This window comes from Chrysemys picta, unplaced genomic scaffold (assembly GCF_011386835.1).
Source record: "Chrysemys picta bellii isolate R12L10 unplaced genomic scaffold, ASM1138683v2 scaf31, whole genome shotgun sequence".
Taxonomy (NCBI): Eukaryota; Metazoa; Chordata; order Testudines; family Emydidae; genus Chrysemys; species Chrysemys picta.
The window spans coordinates 141148-161643 of NW_027052738.1; the positions used below are offsets into that span (position 1 = coordinate 141148).

General features: G+C 45.8%; 1 long non-coding RNA gene across 1 annotated transcript; it reads left to right on the plus strand.

Moving 5' to 3' along the window:
* Window positions 1-15494: 15494 nt before the first annotated feature.
* LOC135977760 (uncharacterized) lies at window positions 15495-18812 on the plus strand. The gene is made up of 3 exons (XR_010595207.1): window positions 15495-15611; window positions 17076-17194; window positions 18695-18812. It is a non-coding gene; the product is annotated as an uncharacterized LOC135977760 (long non-coding RNA).
* The last annotated feature ends 1684 nt before the right edge of the window (window positions 18813-20496 follow it).

Below are 20496 nucleotides of genomic sequence, written 5' to 3' on the forward strand. Positions count from 1 at the left end.
CCTTTTCGTTTTACCTTTTCCTCCATCCCTCCTTCCTTTCTCTTCATCTCTTACGTCTTTTGTCCTTTCTCTTGTTTCCCTCCCACCTCCAGGAGTGGTGTGTGTGTTGCTGGGGGTGCTCTTCACCTCCCCTTGTGGGAAGTTGATCCAAAACTGTCGGGTTCAAATAGTGCTTGGACTCCACTGACACTACATGCTGCCATCCTGTTGCTTAGCATTAGTGTCTGGGACAACTTGGGGCAAGATCTCAACTTCACCGCAACCCACTTCACTGCTGGCAGAATCCCTCCTGCTCCCTCTGCTAGGGCCGCCTCCCTGCGCAACCTGGGTTGGGGTGGAGAAGACGGTTCTGATAACTTGAGCTGTGGTTTGGAGGTGGAACAGCTGTCAAGGGCACTGAGGGGGAGGTAGCAGGAGCTCACCCTACAAGGTGGTGGGTTGGCACTGGAGGTTACTAGAAAGGACAAGAAGACTCCATTCTGGGGTTCAGGAGGTGAATTCATCCCTCAGTGGTGGGCAGGTAGTCAGTTTAAATACTGCTGGTTCCAGGTGCCCTTAATTCCCCCTGATTCCTCGGGGCGTTTGAGTCTCTGACAGGTTCTCGTTCCCTTGCAGGAGGAGGACGTCACGGCCAAAGTGATGCACCCGCATCATCCGCCACTTGCGCCAGGTGCCTGAGACACTGCAGGGGCTGCGCCTCTGAGGCCTTCAGCAACTCCCGCTCCCTGCTGCAGGTACTGCTCTGTCTCCCTGTAAATGGCGAGCTAGTGGAAGGGGAAATGGAGCCCCCTGGCACTCACTAAAAGGGAAAGTGGTGGATTCTCCATCTCTTGATGTCATTGAATGAAGACTAGATGCCTTTCTGGAATGTGTGTGCCCAAAAAGTAACTATTGTACTATACAGGAGGCCTATGATATGCAGGTGCTTAGATGAGATGCTCTAAAGGTCTCTTGTGGCCATAAAGTCTACAAATTTTGGAAACACTGAGTGTAGCATTGGGAGCAGCCTGTGATGTTTTACTGTCTAGCCGGCTTGCTTCCTAGAATGAAGACGCATTGAGTGGGGTGATCCACAGAGAGTACCTGTGTCAAGGCTGTATCCCCACTTTGAAGTTTAGGGTACAAATGTAGGGGCCTGCATGAAAACTTCTAAGCTTAACCACCATCCCAAGGCTAATTTCCTCCCCTGGGTAGCCTTGAGAAACCTTTCACCAATTCCCTGGTGAATACAGATCCAACCCCCTTGGATCTAAAAGAAGGAGAAATTAACCATTCCCCTCCTTCCTCCCACCAACTCCTGGTGAATCAAGATCCAAACTCCTTGGATCTTAAAACAAGGAAAAATCAATCAGGTTCTTAAAAATAAGGCTTTTAATTAAAGAAAAAGGTAAAAATCTCTGTAAAATCAGTATGGAAATTAACCTTACAGGGTAATCAAACTTAAAGAGCTCAGAGGACTCCCCATTAGTCTTAGGTTCAAAGTACAGCAAACAAAGATAAACACTCTAGTAAAAGGTACATTTACAAGTTGAGAAAACAAAGGAAAACTAACACGCCTTGTTTGAAATAGGAGAGACTTGTTTAGAAAGATGTGGAGAACCTGGATTGATGTCTGGTCCCTCTCAGTCCCGAGGGCGAACACCCACACAAACAAAGAACACAAACAAAAGCCTTCCCCTCCCCAAGATTTGAAAGTATCTTGTCCCCTTATTGGTCCTTTAGGTCAGATGCCAGCCAGGTTACCTGAGCTTCTTAACCCTTTAGAGGGAAAAGGATTTTGGAGTCTCTGGCCAGGAGGGATTTTATAGTACTGTACACAGGACAGCTGTTACCCTTCCCTTTATAGTTATGACAACCTCAAACCTTCAAAGTGTCAGGCCAGCAGCAGGACATTAGCACTTCAGGGTTTGGTTGGGTGTGGCAGTGACATCACAAAGGCCTTTTGCAGGATGTCAGCTTATTGGTCAAATGTGTTAGGGAGGTGGTGACCTCAGAGAGAGATGCTGACATCAGCCTGGCAGGACAGGAGCACAGGGCCAGGGAAACCTCAGAGACCCTGTGGCTTTGCTTCAGCAAGTCTCCTTCTCGGGGTCTTTCTTTGAGGACTGAGAGAGTATTAGGGTTCAGGTACGTGAGTGCGTGCAGGAGCCTCTTTCGAGTTTTCTCCTTTCCTTTTACTGATTTTACTAGAAAACAGACGTCCCTGTTTAGAAGGTAAGAGCCTCCAAGAGGTTTTGGCAGCTGCTCAGTCTGATCCACGTGGTGCCAGCTGAATTCTAGGCGTGGAAAACAGTAGTTTAAGATGGCAGAATTTTATTCCATCCCTTGGATTTTGTGCCGTGGAATCACTGGGGACATTAGGGTTTGTCCTTTTTGTTTTACCTTTTCCTCCATCCCTCCTTCCTTTCTCTTCATCTCTTACTTCTTTTGTCCTTTCTCCTGTTCCTCGAAAACTGTAGGGTTGAAATAGTGTTTGGACTCCACTAACACTAGATGCTGCCATCCTGTGGCTTAGCATTAGTGTCTGGGATGACTTGGGGCAAGATCTCAACTTCCCCGCAACCCACTTCACTGCTGCCAGAATCCCTCCTGCCCCCCCTGCTAGAGCCGCCTCCCTGGCCAACCTGGGTGGGGGTGGAGAACAGTGTTTTTTTCATACATTCATAGATTATCGGACTGGAAGGGACCTCGAGAGGTCATCGAGTCCAGTCCCCTGCCCGCATGGCAGGACCAAATACCATCTAGACCATCCCTGATAGACATTTATCTAACCTACTCTTAAATATCTCAAGAGATGGAGATTCCACAACCTCCCTCGGCAATTTATTCCAGTGTTTAACCACCCTGACAGTTAGGAACTTTTTCCTAATGTCCAACCTAGACCTCCCTTGCTGCACTTTAAACCCATTGCTTCTGGTTCTATCCTTAGAGGCTAAGGTGAACAAGTTTTCTCCCTCCTCCTTATGACACCCTTTTAAATACCTGAAAACTGCTATCATGTCTCCTCTCAGTCTTCTCTTTTCCAAACTAAACAAAGCCAATTCTTTCAGCCTTCCTTCATAGGTCATGTTCTCAAGACCTTTAATCATTCTTGTTGCTCTTCTCTGGACCCTTTCCAATTTCTCCACATCTTTTTTAAAATGCGGTGCCCAGAACTGGACACAATACTCCAGCTGAGGCCTAACCAGAGCAGAGTAGAGCGGAAGAATGACTTCTCGTGTCTTGCTCACAACACACCTGTTAATACATCCCAGAATCAGGTTTGCTTTTTTTGCAACAGCATCACACTGTTGACTCATATTTAGCTTGTGGTCCACTATAACCCCTAGATCCCTTTCTGCCGTACTCCTTCCTAGACAGTGTCAAAGTTAGACTCAGGACTCATAGTTTGTCAGACCACTCTGTTTTATTAGCACAGCGCTCTGCTAATACATTCAGATAATGTGAGCCTCCATGCAAGATTCAAACAGTCTTATTTATACAGATAAAAGGGTGTAAACTAAACAAAGGGACAAAGAGAGCAAAATTGTAAAATATGCATGGAGCACAATATGCATAACCTGCTTCCTTGTTAACTCTTATCGATCTAAGACTAATGCTTCACCAATTGCCCTTAAGTGGCAAGTTAAGCAGTTAATTTCTTCCTTTCCTGCCCCCCTGGCTTGCAGCATTTCTCATTTCTACTTAAAGGTACATACAGCATTTTTTAATTCATTCTATTTCTTTAATATAATTCATTTCACTTTCACAATCCCTCCTTTTGGTCAAGCTTACGCAAAGATCAACAATTACTGGGTTCCACATATTAATAGTTCTTTATCTCTTCGTTCATCAGTGATATTTAACACCATCATATTAGCACTCTGTTTTGGGGCAGTCACCTGGGTGGCATACCGTACACAATTCTGGATACAACAGGAGATTAACTGAAAGCATACAAAAATCATTAGGATTCCACACAGGATAGTCAGGGCTCCCTGAAACAACCAGTTTCCTATGCCAGAGAAATTGAATAGGTTACTTAGCCACTTCCATAAATAACTTGGCTCTTCATGGGGAAGATGTGCAATTTGTTCTAAGTGACTAGCACGATCTATTACCTCATTGGTGTCGTCAGGTATGACCACACAACATCCTTTTCCAATGAGAGCACAGGTCCCTCCTTTGGCTGCCAGCACTATGTCCAATGCCTGACAGTTTTGGAGGGCCATCTGTTGGATCGCCCCTGTTTCTTTGGCCAGGGTCTTTAAACTCTCTCCGGTTTCATTTGCCATTATTTCAACTACTGCTTGTAACCTTAGGAGCCTTTTTGCATGGTGTATTACTCCCCCAAGTGGGATAAGGGAACCGCCAATGGCCTCTTCCCAGGTCAAGGGGCTTATGTTATTTACATACCATTGGGCATCTGAAAAGTCCCTTCTTCTTTGCCTGAAATTACGAAGGCATTCTCGTGGGAAGGACCCAAGCACTCGGAATTGTGGGAAGAGTCAGGCAGGATAACAGATACCTGACCAGTTAGCTGGTAACACAGTATAAGCTTTGGTCCCACAAACCCAATGATGGCCTATTAAGGCCGGGAAGGGTTGGTTGCACCCATTTGTCACATAGGTGCCTACAAAGGAGGAGTAATATCCTCCGAAGGGTACAGGGTAATTCTCCTTACGAGGAGTGGTGTTATTTGCATGGCATCGAAAGATTGTATTGTTTTCACTAAGGTTACTGTAGGGGGAACATGAGATTGATTTTTCTGTTTGATCCCAGGTCGAGAAAAAATTCATATCCCCATACCCGGCCCGCCACTCTTTAGTTTTGTTCGAATAATCCCATATACCATTGGCCACAATATGCTGAAGGCAATGACTTTTTCCCAGATCCAGCCCTGTCCCATTACACACCCAACACCAATGACCTTTTCCCTCCACCACTCTTATCCATTTAGATACAATTATTCCCACTGCTTCCCAAGTGTCATTATTGTTCCATGTTTTGTTAAACGGATGAAGTCCTCCAGTGAGGTCTGGGGAATTGAGTGGGATTGCCAGGACAGGAACACCAGCTTGAGAGTGGGCTGGGATGTGGCTGCAGGCCCAGCAATTAGAAATATTGAGAGTCTGAGCTATCCACACTTGCTGCTGGATAAAAGAATTGTCATTGTGGACTCCCCAGACCTTAAGACACCAGCAGCCAAGGAACAGGCGCCACCAGAGGCTCATGTTGGAGGCAAGGCCCTTCGGTTCTGACAACCTCAACTGAGGGAACCGCAGTCACGGTTTTACATCCACCAGGCAGCAGGCGCTAGGCTCACTACTGCTTCTTTTTGGGCCTTGCTTTAGGTCCTCGTCTGTTTCTGGCAACCCTTACGAGAGCGTAGATGGTAAGGTATTGCAGGCTGTTCCTCTACGTCTTCTTCCGGAGTCAAAATTGACTCTGCGTGGTCCTGAGGTGATTGGTTTGCTGGGGGGTGCCTTCTTACACTGCGAAGCATGTATGCACGCTCTGATGCCAGACAGTTTAACAGCCATCTGGATAGTAAGCAGTACCTGATGATTCTTTGATGTCCTTTAAGTCTCTTTACTTCTTCTTCCTTGACTCTGGCTATAACAATGGCCTTCACACCTTATCTTTTCCTGATGCATACATTCCTTATTCACACAGATTGAGAATACAAACAGTAGTATTTTATATGAAGCAAAAAAGGCATTGCAAATTAAACCTTGCTAAGTTTTGCAATCAATAACCAAGACAATTTACATTGAGACGCAGGCCTTCAATGTTCCTCTAATCTACTTAACATAGACACACTAGAGAATCCTGTTTCTTACTTACTAAACCTTAAAACAAACAAATGTATATTTAACTAGAGGCCTACTCTGTAATACATATAGGAAACCATAGTAGACATTATAACTTATTCTAAAACAAAAGGGTGACCATAATCAGTCATAAGGATTGTTCTGGTCTGTCATTCCTTTCTGCTATTCAAAAAGGGTGGCTGACAGGGATGAAATCAAATCATACATTAATTCTTATGGGACATTATAAAATCCTGCTCCTACATATCCCCCTTTTGACACTAAGATTATTAATCGCCAGTGTCACTTCTTATTTAGTCCACGTAATAGAAAATACTGGGAGGTGATTTGGGCCTGTGGCTCTAGCTTTGCATACATTTGTTTTATCCAACAGCACATTTCAAACGTTACAATTAAACACATACAATTTAAAATCAAAAACAATTAGGGTTAGTAACATTAGTACGCCAGTAGTTGTGGGAGACCATTCAGAAAATATATTATACCAATGGTAAGCTGTTATGTCTTTCTGCAGTGGCAATTCTTAACATGTTGCCATTCGCATGTATAATATGAATGGTTCGGTTTCCCACATTGCCCTTTTGTTTGTTTTAGGAACTATGTTACCTTTTTACCTTTTGTAAACACATTACATTACATTACATTACATTTATCTATTGGAAGGTTGCTAACACTTCCATTCTTTTAAAACACTTTTCTCCCCAAGAATTAACACATGCACATAGCCCATTATACAGTACTTTGGTGTCATTATTCATTTTATCCCACATACAGGATCCTAGGGAGATGTCTTCACTACAGGGCTTTGGAGCAACAGGCATGGATAAGCATACCCACTTTTATTTGTTTCTTATTAGGTTGTCCTGTAGCTGATATTAGCTTTTTCTGAAAGACAAAAATAACATTTTTCTACCCCTTTTGGGGTGGCATTTATTATTGCTTAAAATATTCCTTTCTTTTACAAATACCCTTGCTGATTGCAGGCAAAACAAGAGGAATTACCTCCATATTTTCCTGTGTTTTTGTTCTATAGGCAGGCCAGGTTTTAATGGCTTCTATCTTTTAAGAGTTATGGGGAAATTATCCCACTGTTCAGTCATTAAATCCATGAGGTGATGTACCTCAGTTTTCCCTTTACAGCAGACCAAGGTTACAATATCTTTCCTGCTGTATTAATCTTTAAGTTTGTTCACAGGTTAACAGCTGAAAAGCATCATTACCATAAAGGATTTTTTTCCCCCCAAAATCATACACACTATACATTGTTACAGGGGTACTTATTAACATTAAATTTATTTTAATTAAAGGTATCTTGTTATACTGTGCCTTTTATTTAGGCAATTTGTTTGTTGACCAGGTATGTTCTTTATCTGCAACTTCTTTGTGCTGGCAGTTCTCTCACTTCCTTTATCAGTTAGATCATTTGCATCCACACAGGCTCGGCTTTTGGATTCAAAACCATTAGCAGAGCTCAGAGACTCTGTCTTAAAAGGAACACAATTAACTTTTACCAGAGTTTTGATTACTTTTAACTCTTGCTTCCAAAACACACACAGATCTGAAAAAGAAAACACAGTCTATTGTGGCTCCTTTGGAGCCCTAATAGGATTTTAATTAAGTAGCATGTTTTGTTTGCATTTCTTTTACCCCCTCTATAATATACACTGCACACGTCTGCACATTCCTTCTATACTTTAACTTTTAAAACATTAGCCATATTCATTTTTACATAAGGTGTAACTGTTTCTTTTGTTCTTACAGAGTTTTATGTACCCTTATCAAAGAGACAGTCTGATTACACAGAGCCATTTTAAGGCTCAGTGTTTCTAACATTTCTTCTTTTTGTTTTGTGCACCTCACCCCTGCTGTTGCTTCAGAGGGCCACTGTCTTTATTCTTTTCGTACAGCTTTCATTTGCTATTTTGTTACAAAAACAAACAAACAGAATCCAGAATCTCTCCCTATTTTTCTGATTTTTGACTGTCCTGCTGCAGTCATGACTTGGTCTTTATTTGAAAACATTTAAATTTTGTAAAGAATCAAGTTACCCCTTAAGGGTTAAATACCAAATCTCAAAGTCAACCAACACTGATTACCTGTGTCTGGCAAAAAGGTCTGTCAGTTTTGCAACTTTGAATTAAAGAGTCAAATGGATTTTTAGTGGCATTATAAACAAAACCAAACCAATTTATCTTAAACTTACAAAACAGGAGTTTTACAAACCTCACATATTCCCACAGACAGACAGATACATACACATTTTCTCTCCCTTAACATCCCTCTTACACTGCTTTGTTTTTACATAGCTGTACATAGATTACATTACCTTTATACATTTGGGGCAGTTAAGTTCCAATAGAACCCCCCTATGTTCTTTTAGCAAATTTGACTCAATTGTCCATAGTCAAATGATTTTAATTAGATAGTCTCTTTACCTGGATTATTTACAGACATTCCTCTGGAAAAGGGCCCATTTTTCCTTTAGAATGGCTGCAAAGAAACCAAGAATTCTTTTAACAAGATCCTTTTTAACATTTTCACAAAGTTTAACTGTTTAATTCTCTCCAGCCTCTGTGGAGTTAACTTTTCACTCTTTCCTTAAATCACTTGTTTATTTCCCAAAATGACACCTTTATTAACTCAGATTTCACCCTTTTAAGTATTGTTCCAGGGGTTCATACTTGCACTTACTCCTGACACTATGCCCTTAGGGCTTCCAACCTGTTTTTTTTTTTTTTTTTTTTTTAGTTTCTTTATCTGTTGCTTGCCTGCTTGTCTGGGCCCAATCCTGCTTTTTCCAATGAACCATTTTTGTGAGTGATATTGTGGTCATTTCACAATTTTGAAAGAAATGCTTAAGGAAAGGGACCAGAAGGGTGGGGGCTAGTTGAGGACCCACGCTCCTTGCTGAATTGGTAATGGAACACTAAAGAATCAGTTTCTGAGGCAGACAACGAAGGGGAACAGAACAAGGGGCATTTTATCCTTTTTACAATGAGAGGGGAGTATGAAGGGAGTTGGGATCGATCCGGGGTTGTTGTTTTTTTTTTGTCAGAGTACAGGGTGAAGGGGAGCGCTCAGACTGGTGGTGGGAGAGGAGGCTTTTAATAAAGCTTTTAATTTATTATTTGAATATTTGAGAGAGGTGAGTTTTGATTTTGTCCACCTACGATTTGCCTCTTCCCACCACTGCATGAAACAATTAACCTCTCCTTTAGCCAATTTAGTTTTAGGCTGGCCGAGTTTTTTTTTTTTTTTTTAAGATGTCCACTCGGTCCTTGTTCCAAGGTTTTAACAATGGCCACTGAGTTTTGGGATCTCCCTGAGTTAGCCTAGACCATTTTTCCAGAAATTTACAGGAGTCCGGACCCTTCCTAAAACTGAGCCGGCATTCCTTTAGGGAACTGTCCCGACTTAGACGTCTTGTTACCAATACAGGAGGACTTTACACACACCAATCACACAAGAAGGAAATTCGGGTTCGTCAGAGCGATGCCCGGTGCAACACACAAAAGGAGCCCACAGGCTACTGTCTCAATCGCCCTTGCTTTCACACCAAGGGTTTTACCCAAGGTGCGGTGCGGCTGCGATTGTGCAGATTTCACTCACTCAGACCGCGGGGACAGGAACCCCTTGGTTGGCCGATCCCCGGACGGAGATGGCACCCAGACTCAAACACTCCACAGGAGGACGGATAGACACAGAGACAGGACAGTCCTCAGTCCGGACAAAACACAGAAATAATTACCTGACCAGATTCCTGATGTCAGATCCCGGGATCCCTACCAGAACAGAGTGGGAACCAACAGGTTCGATGGCGTAGACCTCACTGTGGTCGTGCACCCTTCTGTTCAGGAGGAGGACCGCTCGGGCCAAATGCCCAGGTGCCGGCTACCACGGTCATCCTACAAAAACGGTCAGGGATCACACAGCCCCAGTGAAGACGGTTGCCATCTCGGTGGAACCTCCAAATTGTCAAAGTTAGACTCAGGACTCATAGTTTGTCAGACCACTCTGTTTTATTAGCACAGCGCTCTGCTAATACATTCAGATAATGTGAGCCTCCATGCAAGATTCAAACAGTCTTATTTATACAGATAAAAGGGTGTAAACTAAACAAAGGGACAGAGAGAGCAAAATTGTAAAATATGCATGGAGCACAATATGCATAACCTGCTTCCTTGTTAACTCTTATCAATCTAAGACTAATGCTTCACCAATTGCCCTTAAGTGGCAAGTTAAGCAGTTAATGTCTGCTTTCCTGCCCCCCTGGCTTGCAGCATTTCTCATTTCTACTTAAAGGTACATACAGCATTTTTTTAATTCATTCTATTTCTTTAATATAATTCATTTCACTTTCACAACAGTCTCTTCCCATTCTGTATGTGTGAAACTGATTGTTCCTTCCTAAGTGGAGCACTTTGCATTTGTCTTTGTTAAACTTCATCCTGTTTAACTCAGACCATTTCTCCAATTTGTCCAGATCATTTTGAATTATGACCCTGTCCTCCAAAGCAGTTGCAATCCCTCCCAGTTTGGTATCATCCGCAAACTTAATAAGCGTACTTTCTATGCCAATATCTAAGTCGTTGATGAAGATATTGAACAGCGCCGGTCCCAAAACAGACCCCTGCGATACCCCACTCGTTATGGCTTTCCAGCAGGATTGGGAACTATTAATAACAACTCTCTGAGTACGGTTATCCAGCCAGTTATGCACCCACCTTATAGTAGCCCCATCTAAATTGTATTTGCCTAGTTTATCAATAAGAATATCATGCGAGACCGTATCAAATGCCTTACTAAAGTCTAGGTATACCACATCCACAGCCTCACCCTTATCCACAAGGCTCGTTATCCTATCAAAGAAAGCTATCAGATTGGTTTGACATGATTTGTTCTTCACAAATCCATGCTGGCTGTTCCCTATCACCTTACCACCTTCCAAGTGTTTGCAGATGATTTCCTTAATTACTTGCTCCATTATCTTCCCTGGCACAGAAGTTAAACTCACTGGGGTCTGTAGTTTCCTGGGTTGTTTTTATTTCCCTTTTTATAGATGGGCACTATATTTGCCCTTTTCCAGTCTTCTGGAATCTCTCCCGTCTCCCATGATTTTCCAAAGATAATAGCTAGAGGCTCAGATACCTCCTCTATTAGCTCCTTGAGTATTCTAGGATGCATTTCATCAGGCCCGGGTGACTTGCAGGCATCTAACTTTTCTAAGTGATTTTTAACTTGTTCTTTTTTTATTTTATCTGCTAAACCTACCCCCTTCCCTTTAGCATTCACTATGTTAGGCATTCCTTCAGACTTCTCGGTGAAGACCGAAACAAAGAAGTCATTAAGCATCTCCGCCATTTCCAAGTTTCCTGTTACTGTTTCTCCCTCTTCACTAAGCAGTGGGCCTACCCTGTCTTTGGTCTTCCTCTTGCTTCTAATGTATTGATAAAAAGTCTTCTTGTTTCCCTTTATTCCCGTAGCTAGTTTGAGCTCATTTTGTGCCTTTGCCTTTCTAATCTTGCCCCTGCATTCCTGTGTTGTTTGCCTATATTCATCCTTGGTAATCTGTCCCAGTTTCTATTTTTTATATGACTCCTTTTTATTTTTTAGATCATGCAAGATCTCATGGTTAAGCCAAGGTGGTCTTTTGCCACATTTTCTATCTTTCCTAACCAGCGGAATAGCTTGCTTTTGGGCCCTTAATAGTGTCCCTTTGAAAAACTGCCAACTCTCCTCAGTTGTTTTTCCCCTCAGTCTTGATTCCCATGGGACCTTACCTATCAGCTCTCTGAGCTTACCAAAATCTGCCTTCCTGAAATCCATTGTCTCTATTTTGCTGTTCTCCCTTCTACCCTTCCTTAGAATTGCAAACTCTATGATTTCATGATCACTTTCACCCAGGCTGCCTTCTACTTTCAAATTCTCAACGAGTTCCTCCCTATTTCTTAAAATCAAGTCTAGAACAGCTTCCCCCCTAGTAGCCTTTTCAACCTTCTGAAATAAAAAGTTGTCTCCAATGCAGTCCAGGAATTTGTTGGATAGTCTGTGCCCCGCTGTGTTATTTTCCCAACATATAGCCGGATAGTTGAAGTCCCCCATCACCACCAAATCTTGGGCTTTGGATGATTTTGTTAGTTGCTTAAAAAAAGCCTCATCCACCTCTTCCACCTGGTTAGAGGGCCTGTAGTAGACTCCTTTCCCTCTGACAATATAGCCCACACTCCCTCTCGTTTTTGACCCATCTCCCCGGTCTCCATGTTCCCCACTTACCTGTGGGCTTTGCTCACCTGTCCCCGTCGAACCTAGTTTAAAGCCCTCCTCACTAGGTTAGCCAGTCTGTGTCCAAAGGTACTAATAACTTGAGCTGTGGTTTGGAGGTGGAACAGCTGTCAAGGGCACTGAGGGGGAGATAGCAGGAGCTCATCCTTCAAGGAGGGGGGTTGTCACTGGAGGTTACTAGAAAGGACAAGAAGACTCCATTCTGGGGTTCAGGAGGTGAATTTATCCCTCAGTGGTGGGCAGGTGATGGGTGGAAGTAGTGCTGGTTCCAGGTGCCCTTAATTCCCGCTGATTCCTCGGGGCGTTTGAGTCTCTGACAGGTTCTCGTTCCCTTGCAGCAGGAGGACGTCACGGCCAAAAGTGATGCACCAGCTCCGCATCATCCGGCACTTGCGCCAGATTCCTGAGACACTGCAGGGGCTGTGCCTCTGAGGCCATCAGCAACTCCCGCTCCCTGCTGCAGGTACTGCTCTGGCTCACTGTAAATGGGGAGCTAGTGGAAGGGGAAATGGAGCCCCCTGGCACTCATTAAAAGGGAAAGTGGTGGATTCTCCATCTCTTGATGTCATTGAAGGAAGACTAGATGCCTTTCTGCAATGTGTGTGCCCAAAAAGTAACTATTGTACTATAGAGCAAGCCTATGGTATGCAAGGGGTTAGATGAGATGCTCTAAAGGTCTCTTCTGGCCATAAAGTCCCCTAATTTTGGAAACACTGAGTGTAGCATTGGGAGCAGCCTCTGATGTTTTACCGTCTAGCCGGCTTGCTTCCTAGAATGAACAGGCATTGAGTGGGGTGATCCACAGAGAGTAGCTGAAACCTTCAAAGTGTCAGGCCAGCAGCAGGACATTAGCACTTCCGGGGAAGGGTGGGTGTGGCATTGATATCACAAAGGCCTTTTGCAGGACGTCAGCCTATTGGTCAAAGGTGTTAGGGAGGTGGTGACCTCCGAGAGAGATGCTGACATCAGCCTGGCAGGACAGGAGCACAGGGCCAGGGAAACCTCAGAGACCTCTGTGGCTTTGCTTCAGCAAGTCTCCTTCTCGAGGTCTCTCTTTGAGGACTGAGAGAGTGTTAGGGTTGACGTATGTGAGTGCGAGCAGGAGCCTCTTTCGAGTTTTCTCCTTTCCTTTTACTGATTTTACTAGAAAACAGACGTCCCTGTTTAGAAGGTAAGAGCCTCCAAGAGGTTTTGGCAGCTGCTCAGTCTGATCCACGTGGTGCCAGCTGAATTCTAGGCATGGAAAACAGTAGTTTAAGATGGCAGAATTTTATTCCATCCCTTGGATTTTGTGCCGTAGAATCACTGGGGACATTAGGGTTTGTCCTTTTTGTTTTACCTTTTCCTCCATCCCTCCTTCCTTTCTCTTCATCTCTTACTTCTTTTGTCCTTTCTCCTGTTCCTCGAAAACTGTAGGGTTGAAATAGTGTTTGGACTCCACTAACACTAGATGCTGCCATCCTGTGGCTTAGCATTAGTGTCTGGGATGACTTGGGGCAAGATCTCAACTTCCCCGCAACCCACTTCACTGCTGCCAGAATCCCTCCTGCCCCCCCTGCTAGAGCCGCCTCCCTGGCCAACCTGGGTGGGGGTGGAGAACAGTGTTTTTTTCATACATTCATAGGTTATCGGACTGGAAGGGACCTCGAGAGGTCATCGAGTCCAGTCCCCTGCCCGCATGGCAGGACCAAATACCATCTAGACCATCCCTGATAGACATTTATCTAACCTACTCTTAAATATCTCAAGAGATGGAGATTCCACAACCTCCCTCGGCAATTTATTCCAGTGTTTAACCACCCTGACAGTTAGGAACTTTTTCCTAATGTCCAACCTAGACCTCCCTTGCTGCACTTTAAACCCATTGCTTCTGGTTCTATCCTTAGAGGCTAAGGTGAACAAGTTTTCTCCCTCCTCCTTATGACACCCTTTTAAATACCTGAAAACTGCTATCATGTCTCCTCTCAGTCTTCTCTTTTCCAAACTAAACAAAGCCAATTCTTTCAGCCTTCCTTCATAGGTTTCACGTATGTGAGTGAGAGCAGGAGCCTCTTTCGAGTTGTCTCCTTTCCTTTTACTGATTTTACTAGAAAACAGACATCCCTGTTTAGAAAGTAAGAGCCTCCAAGTGGTTTTGGCAGCTGCTCAGTCTGATCCACGTGGTGCCAGCTGAATTCTAGGCATGGAAAACACTAGTTCAAGGTGGCAGAATTTTAATCCCTCCCTGTAATTTTGTCTGGTAGAATCACTGGGGACATTAGGGTTTGTCCTTTTCGTTTTACCTTTTCCTCCATCCCTCCTTCCTTTCTCTTTATCTCTTACTTCTTTTGTCCTTTCTCTTGTTCCCCTCCCACCACCAGGAGTGGTATATGTGTGTGTGTGTGTGTGTGTTGCTGGGGGTGCTCTTCACCTCCCCTTGTTGGGAGTTGATCCAAAACTGTCTTGGGTGTTAGGGAGGTGGTAACCTCAGAGAGAGATGCTGCCATCAGCGAGGCAGTACAGGGGCGCATGGCCAGGGAAACCTCAGAGACCCCTGTGGCTTTGCTTCAGCAAGTCTCCTTCTCGAGGTTTCTCTTGAGGACTGAGAGAGTGTTAGGGTTGACGTATGTGAGTGCGAGCAGGAGCCTCTTTCGAGTTTTCTCCTTTCCTTTTACTGATTTTACTAGAAAACAGACGTCCCTGTTTAGAAGGTAAGAGCCTCCAAGAGGTTTTGGCAGCTGCTCAGTCTGATCCACGTGGTGCCAGCTGAATTCTAGGCATGGAAAACAGTAGTTTAAGATGGCAGAATTTTATTCCATCCCTTGGATTTTGTGCCCTAGAATCACTGGGGACATTAGGGTTTGTCCTTTTTGTTTTACCTTTTCCTCCATCCCTCCTTCCTTTCTCTTCATCTCTTACTTCTTTTGTCCTTTCTCCTGTTCCTCGAAAACTGTAGGGTTGAAATAGTGCTTGGACTCCACTGACACTAGATGCTGCCATCGTGTGGTTTAGCATTAGTGTCTGGGATGACTTGGGGCAAGATCTCAACCTCCCCGCAACCCACTTCACTGCTGCCAGAATCCCTCCTGCCCCCCCCTGCTAGAGCCGCCTCCCTGCCCAACCTGGGTGGGGGTGGAGAAGAGGGTTCTGATAACTTGAGCTGTGGTTTGGAGGTGGAACAGCTGTCAAGGGCACTGAGGGGGAGGTAGCAGGAGCTCACCCTACAAGGACGGGGGTTGGCAGTGGAGATTACTAGAAAGGAGAAGACGACTCCATTCTGGGGTTCAGGAGGTGAATTCATCCCTCAGTGGTGGGCAGGTGCTGGGTGGAAATACTACTGGTTCCAGGTGTCCTTAATTGCCCCTGATTCCTCGGGGCATTTGAGTCTCTGAAAGGGTTCTCGTTCCCTTGCAGGAGGAGGACGTCACGGCCAAAGGGATGCACCAGCTCCGCATCATCCGGCACTTACGCCATGTGCCTGAGACACTGCCTGGGCTGTTCCTCTGAGGCCTTAGCAACTCCCTCTCCCTGCTGCAGGTACTGCTCTGGCTCACTGTAAATGGGGAGCTAGTGGAAGGGGAAATGGAGCCCCCTGGCACTCACTAAAAGGGAAAGTGGTGGATTCTCCAACTCTTGATGTCATTGATTGAAGACTAGATGCCTTTCTGGAATGTGTGTGCCCAAAAAGTAACTATTGTACTATACTGGAAGCCTATGATATGGAGGGGGTTAGATGAGATGCTGTAAAGGTCTCTTCTGGCCAGAAAGTCTCCTACCTATGGAAACACTGAGTGTAGTATTGGGAGCAGCCTCTGATGTTTTACTGTCTAGCTAGCTTGCTTCCTAGAATGAAGACGAATTTTGTGGTGTGATCCACAGAGCGTAGCTCAAACCTTCAAAGTGTCAGGCCAGCAGCAGGACATGAGCACTTTAGGGTTTGGTTGGGTGTGGCAGTGATATCACAAAGGCTTTTTCAAGGACCTCAGCGTACTGGTCAAAGGTGTTAGGGAGGTGGTGACCTCAGAGAGAGATGCTGTCTTCAGCCAGGGAGGACAGGGGCTTACAACCAGGGAAACCTCAGAGACCCCTGTGGCTTTGCTTCAGCAAGTCTCCTTCTCGAGGTTTCTTTTTGAGGACTGAGAGAGTGTTAGGGTTGACGTATGTGAGTGCGAGCAGGAGCCTCTTTCGAGTTTTCTCCTTTCCTTTTACTGATTTTACTTGAAAATTAGAAGGTAAGAGCCTCCAAGAGGTTTTGGAACCTGCTCAGTCTGATCCATCTGGTGCCAGCTGAATTCTCGGCATGGAATACAGTAGTTTAAGGTGGCAGAATTTTATTCCCTCCCTGGAATTTTGTCCCGTGGAATCACTGGGGACACTAGGGTTTGTCCTTTTCGTTTTACCTTTTCCTCCATCCCTCCTTCCTTTCTCTTCATCTCTTACTTCTTTTGTCCTTTCTCTTGTTCCCCTCCCACCTCCAGGAGTGGTGTGTGTGTTGCTGGGGGTGCTCTTCACCTCCACTTGTGGGAAGTTGATCCAGAACTGTCGGGTTCAAATAGTGCTTGGACTCCACTGACACTAGATGCTGCCATCCTGTGGCTTAGCATTAGTGTCTGGGACAACTTGGGGCAAGATCTCAACTTCCCCGCAACCCACTTCACTGCTGGCAGAATCCCTCCTGCCCCCCCTGCTAGGGCCGCCTCCCTGCGCAACCTGGGTTGGGGTGGAGAAGAGGGTTCTGATAACTTGAGCTGTGGTTTGGAGGTAGAACAGCTGTCAAGGGTACTGAGGGGGAGGTAGCAGGAGCTCACCCTACAGGGTGGTGGTTTGGCACTGGAGGTTACTAGAAAGGACAAGAAGACTCCATTCTGGGGTTCAGGAGGTGAATTCATCCCTCAGTGGTGGGCAGGTAGTCAGTTTAAATACTGCTGGTTCCAGGTGCCCTTAATTCCCCCTGATTCCTCGGGGCGTTTGAGTCTCTGACAGGTTCTCGTTCCCTTGCAGGAGGAGGACGTCACGGCCAAAGTGATGCACCCGCATTATCCGCCACTTGCGCCAGGTGCCTGAGACACTGCAGGGGCTGCGCCTCTGATGCCTTCAGCATCTCCTGCTCCCTGCTGCAGGTACTGCTCTGTCTCCCTCTAAATGGCGAGCTAGTGGAAGGGGAAATGGAGCCCCCTGGCACTCACTAAAAGGGAAAGTGGTGGATTCTCCATCTCTTGATGTCATTGAATGAAGACTAGATGCCTTTCTGGAATGTGTGTGCCCAAAAAGTAGCTATTGTACTATACAGGAGGCCTATGATATGCAGGGGCTTAGATGAGATGCTCTAAAGGTCTCTTGTGGCCATAACGTCTACAAATTTTGGAAACACTGAGTGTAGTATTGGGAGCAGCCTCTGATGTTTTACTGTCTAGCTAGCTTGCTTCCTAGAATGAAGACGAATTTTGTGGTGTGATCCACAGAGCGTAGCTCAAACCTTCAAAGTGTCAGGCAAGCAGCAGGACATGAGCACTTTAGGGTTTGGTTGGGTGTGGCAGTGATATCACAAAGGCTTTTTCAAGGACCTCAGCGTACTGGTCAAAGGTGTTAGGGAGGTGGTGACCTCAGAGAGAGATGCTGTCTTCAGCCAGGGAGGACAGGGGCTTACGACCAGGGAAACCTCAGAGACCCCTGTGGCTTTGCTTCAGCAAGTCTGCTTCTCGAGGTTTCTTTTTGAGGACTGAGAGAGTATTAGGGTTCACGTATTTAAGTGCGAGCAGGAGCCTCTTTCGAGTTTTCTCCTTTCCTTTTACTGATTTTACTTGAAAATTAGAAGGTACGAGCCTCCAAGAGGTTTTGGAACCTGCTCAGTCTGATCCATCTGGTGCCAGCTGAATTCTCGGCATGGAAAACAGTAGTTTAAGGTGGCAGAATTTTATTCCCTCCCTGGAATTTTGTCCCGTAGAATCACTGGGAACACTAGGGTTTGTCCTTTTCGTTTTACCTTTTCCTCCATTCCTCCTTCCTTTCTCTTCATCTCTTACTTGTTTTGTCCTTTTTTTGTTCCCCTCACACCACCAGGAGTGGTGTGTGGTGTGTGTGTGTGTGTGTGTGTGTGTGTGTGTGTGTGTGGTGCTGTTGGTTCTCTTCACCTCCCCTTGTGGCGAGTTGATCCAAAACTGTGGGGTTGAAATAGTGCTTGGACCCCACTGACAGTAGATGCTGCCATTGTGTGACTTAGCATTAGTGTCTGGGATGACTTGGGTCAAGATCTCAACCTCCCTGCAACCCACTTCACTGCTGTCAGAATCCCTCCTGCACACCCTGTTAGAGCCGCCTCCCAGCCCAACCTGTGTCGGGGTGGAGAAGAGGGTTCTGATGACTTGAGCTGTGGTTTGGAGGTGGAATGTCTGTGAAGGGCACTGAGCAGGAGGTAGCAGGAGCTCACCCTACAAGGAGGGGGGTTAGCTCTGGAGGTTTCTAGAAAGGACAAGAAGACTCCATTGTGGGGTTCAGGAGGTGAATTCATCTCTCATTGATGGGCAGGTGCTGGGTGGAAATACTGCTGGTTCCAGGTTCCCTTAATTCCCCCTGATTCCTCGGGGCCTTTGAGTCTCTGACAGGTTCTCGTTCCCTTGCAGCAGGAGGACGTCAGGGCCAAAATGATGCACCAGCTCCGCATCATCCTGCACTTACGCCACTTGCCTGAGACACTGCAGGTGCTGCGCCTCTGAGGCCTTCAGGAACTCCCGCTCCCTGCTGCAGGTACTGTTCTGGCTCACTGTAAATGGGGAGCTAATGGAAGGGGAAATGGATCCCCCTGGCACTCACTAAAAGGGAAAGTGATGGATTCTCCATCTCTTAATGTCATTTAATTTAGACTAGATACCTTTCTGGAATGTTTGTGCCCAAAAAGTAACTATTGTACTATACAGGAAGCCCATGATATGCAGGGGCTTAGATGAGATGCTCTAAAGGTCTCTTCTGGCCATAAAGTGTAGTAATTTTGGAAACACGGAGTGTAGCATTGGGAGCAGCCTCTGATGTTTTACTGTCTAGCCGGCTTGCTTCCTAGAATGAAGACGCATTGAGTGGGGTGATCCACACAGAGTAGCTCAAACCTTCAAAGTGTCAGGCCAGCACCAGGACATTAGCACTTCAGGGTTTGGTTGGGTGTGGCAGTGACATCACAAAGGCCTTTTGCAGGACGTCAGCTTATTGGTCAAATGTGTTAGGGAGGTGGTGACCTCAGAGAGAGATGCTGACATCAGAGAGAGATGCTGACATGAGGGCCAGGGAAACCTCAGAGACCCCTCTGGCTTTGCTTCAGCAAGTCTCCTCCTTGAGGTCTCTCTTTGAGGAAAGTAAGTGCCTCGGAGAGGTTTGTATCCTGTTCAGTCTGATCCACCTGGTGCCAGCTGAATTCTAGGCATGGAAAACACTAGTTCAAGGTGGCAGAATTTTATTCCCTCCCTGTGATTTTGTCCCGTAGAATCACTGGGGATATTAGTGTTTGTCCTTTTCGTTTTACCTTTTCCTCCCTCCCTCCTTCCTTTCTCTTCATCTCTTACTTCTTTTGTCCTTTCTCCTGTTCCCCTCCCACCACCGGGAGTGGTTTGTGTTTGTGTGTGTGTGTGTGTGTGTTTTGTTGGGGGTGCTCTTCACCTCCCTTTGTGGGGAGTTCATCCAAACCTGTGTGGTTGAAATAGTGCTTGGACTCCACTGACACTAGATGCTGCCATCGTGTGGATTAGCATTGGTGTCTGGGATGACTTGGGGCAAGATCTCAACCTCCCCGCAACCCACTTCACTGCTGGCAGAATCCCACCTGCCACCACTGCTAGAGCCGCCTCCCTGGCCAACCTGGGTGGGGGTGGAGAAGAGGGTTTTGATAACTTGAGCTGTGGTTTGGTGGTGGAACAGCTGTCAAGGGCACTGAGAGGGAGGTAGCAGCAGCTCACCCTTCAAGGAGGGGATTTGGCACTGGAGGTTACTAGAAAGGACAAGAAGACTCCATTCTGGGGTTCAGGAGGTGAATTCATCCCTCTGTGGTGGGCAGGTGCTGAGTGGAAATACTGCTGATTCCCGGTGCCCTTAATTCCCCCTGATTCCTCGGGGCGTTTGAGTCTCGGACAGGTTCTCGTTCCCTTGCAGCAGGAGGACGTCACGGCCAAAGCTATGCACCAGCTCCGCATCATCCATCACTTGCGCCAGGTGCCTGAGACACTGCAGGGGCTGTGCCTCTGAGGCCATCAGCAACTCCCGCTCCCTGCTGCAGGTACTGCTTTGGTTTACTGTAAATGGGGAGCTAGTGGAAGGGGAAATGGAGCCCCCTGGCACTCACTAAATGGGAAAGTGGTGGATTCTCCATCTCTTGATGTCATTTAATGAAGACTAGATGCCTTTCTGGAATGTGTTTTCTAAGAAAGTAACTGTTGTGCTC